Consider the following 3060-nt stretch of genomic DNA (forward strand, 5'->3'; position numbering starts at 1 on the left):
TGTTTTGAAAATGATGATGGCAACATATGTACAAATGTTCTTGACATAATATATCTATGCATTATGACAAGAGCTGTAAGAGTCCCCAATATAATGATTTAAAAAAAAGATTATGAGTGTACACACACCACAGTCCTATTCTGCCCACTTACCAACTGTTCTCATTAATTTCACATAGTTGGATACTGATAAAATAGAAAAAAAATTTATGAAACACAATGGCAAATTCCTTTTTAAAAATCCACATATAACCAGTTTTAGAAACACATATAGTAAAATCAGAATGGTACAAAAAAGATCAGCACAGACCCTGCCCAAAGATTACACTCAAATTGGTGAAGATTTTCGCATTTTTTGCTTCAGTAAAATATCAAAAGCTTCATTAAAAATCCATACTTAAAAGTCAGTTGAGACTACTACACTAAGATAATTTTAAATTGTCAAGTAAAATCAACCCACTTTAACCTAAGTAATAGCTTGGCTCAAATAAACAAAAAAAAAAGGAAATCATTTGTATGTACTAGGCTTCTTTAAAAAATCACTTATATAAGGTCAAATGGTCAATAATTATTGTTTAGAAAAGATGAGAAGACATGGGGAAATGGAAAGTAGATTAATGAAAATGGGACAACCTGAACAGAAATGAATGCTATTGCATTGTGAAGAATGTAACTAATGTCAATTGACAACTTGTGTAGACATTATGGAAAGAGAATCTAAACTGCATCTAAGCCTTCACTGAAAATGCAATGAAATATCCTTTAAAAAATAAAATAGGTAAATAAATTTTTATTTCTAATTTTTATTACATTTCAGGTAATCAATTTCGTATGGGCAAAAGTATAAACAGTTCTCCAAAGAGGATGTGTGTAGCTAATAATCACATGAAAAGATGTTCACATCATGAATTTTGAAAATGCAAGTCAAATCACAGTAAGATACTATTTCATCCCAATTTGGATGATTATATAGGAACCCTGGTTGTACTGAGGGTTGACCGTAAGCCAGCTCTTGTATATTTCATGTCAAATTGGCATGTGAGGCCTAATAATTGCCAATGATGTGACCTAACAGAAGATTAGGTTGGTTGGTGTGAAATCCTTTTGTCCAGATGCAAATGAAAGGAAGTTTCCTTGGGGGTTAGCCTACTTCCTATAAAATGGGAATGCTTGCTTTTTATTGCTGAGTCTGGATTCTGTTATCTGATATGTCAAATGCTGGTTCTGTGGGCTTGAGCCAATGACCTATCATATGCTTGCTGATCCTATTTAGTGGCCTGACATTTGACCTGTCAAACTTGGATTAATTCACGTATCCAGTAACAAATCTATTCTGTGATCTTCTTGCCTATTTTGGTTTCATCAGATACTAAAGCTACAGGAGACAGGTGAAATGTCAAGTCTAACATGTGACCCATGGACTTGGAACCAAACTGGACTCTCCACTTTTACAATTACATTAGTTCTATTTTCACATACACTTCTCTGTGTTCCTGTGTGTGCTCATGCACATATGTCACTGATTTTCCTTCTCTCCAGAAGTCAGCCTAACATAGCTGCTAACCTCAAGGTGGACAGTTCAAACCAAGTAACCATTTTACAGGGGTAAAATTAGGTGCTCTACTACTATGAAGATGTATTGTCTCAGAAAACCTACATACCGGGTCACTATGAGTCTGAATCAACTCAACAACATTGTTTTGAAATTGATTATAGGAGCCCTAGTTACCCAGTGTGGTATTTATATAATCATTTGTGAATTTGAGGATAAGAATGAAGGGGTGGAATCTAGTCGGTCAATTGGGTCATAGCCAATGAAGCCTCTCTGTGGGCATAGCCTTCTCCTGAGAATTTTGGGAAATCTGGTATCTCCTCCTTGGAGTCCCTGGGAAACATTGCTGCTGACAAGACACATGGAACTACACTAGTTTCCTGAGCTGAAGAAGCCACATGAATCTACTCTGATGCAATCAGACCTCTAAAGCCAGAGAAACCCTGTAGAGACCCCTGCCAGGGCTGAGATTTTAAACCTCATTGGATCCAAAGACTTTCTACCCACTACACTTGTTGTCATTGCATGTGTTTCTTGAGTCTAAAGAGGACTGTATAGATTATTATCAGACATATGGGCTAATATCAGACTTATGGGCTTGGGCTGGACTATTTTGGGATGCATTTTTAATGTACAATTACCCTTTATATAAAACTCTCTCTTATATACATATGAGTTTCAATGGATTTGTTTCTCTAGTCTACTCAGACTAATACACCCAGTGATTAAATGCTTGACTGCAAATCAAAAGGTTAGTATTCAAACCCATTAGCCATTTTACCAGAAAATTATGTGAAAGTCTATTTTGTAAAAATTTGGGATATCCTCTGGGGAAGTTCTATCCTGTCTAACAGGATTATTTAGAGCCAGAATTAACTCAAAGTTTTGAGGATAACTTTTATCAGAGAAATATAAAATATTGGCACATCTTTGGAGAAACTGAGAAAAAAATTGCCATTGCTGCTGTGGATGCAAAATGGTATAGCCACTGGAAAAACAGTTTCTCAAAAGGTTAATTATAGAATTATCTTATGAGTCATCAATTTCACTACCAGGTATATTTCAAAAGTCTTGAAAGCAGGCATTCAAAGAGATACTTGTACACCAATGTCATTGCAACATTATTCGTAATAGCCAAAGGGTGGAATTTATCCAAATGTGGATAAGTAAATGTGGTAGCGTTATAAAATAAGATATATTTCAGCCATAAAAAGAAATGAAGTTCTGATATATGCTACCACTTGAATAAACATTGAGAACAGTATGCTGACTGAAATAACTTGTAAGGAAATCATATGATCCCACTTATCCGAAGTATATAGAATAGGCAAATACAGGGAGATAAAAGGATAACAGTGGCCATCAGACATGCTTGTTTTTACTATTGTGGCTAGTGTGTTGCTTGATGTTAGAAGATATGCCATTGGTATTTCAAACACTGCCAGGTCACCCATGGTGAAGGTTTCAGCAGGTCTTCCAGACTAAGAACAGATTAGGAACAAAGAAAAG

General features: G+C 35.4%; 1 pseudogene; it reads left to right on the forward strand.

The window, feature by feature from the left end:
* Positions 1-254: 254 nt before the first annotated feature.
* Positions 255-355, forward strand: LOC142435983 (U6 spliceosomal RNA; annotated as a pseudogene).
* Positions 356-3060: the final 2705 nt, after the last annotated feature.

Source organism: Tenrec ecaudatus, unplaced genomic scaffold (assembly GCF_050624435.1).
Source record: "Tenrec ecaudatus isolate mTenEca1 unplaced genomic scaffold, mTenEca1.hap1 Scaffold_1166, whole genome shotgun sequence".
Taxonomy (NCBI): domain Eukaryota; kingdom Metazoa; phylum Chordata; class Mammalia; order Afrosoricida; family Tenrecidae; genus Tenrec; species Tenrec ecaudatus.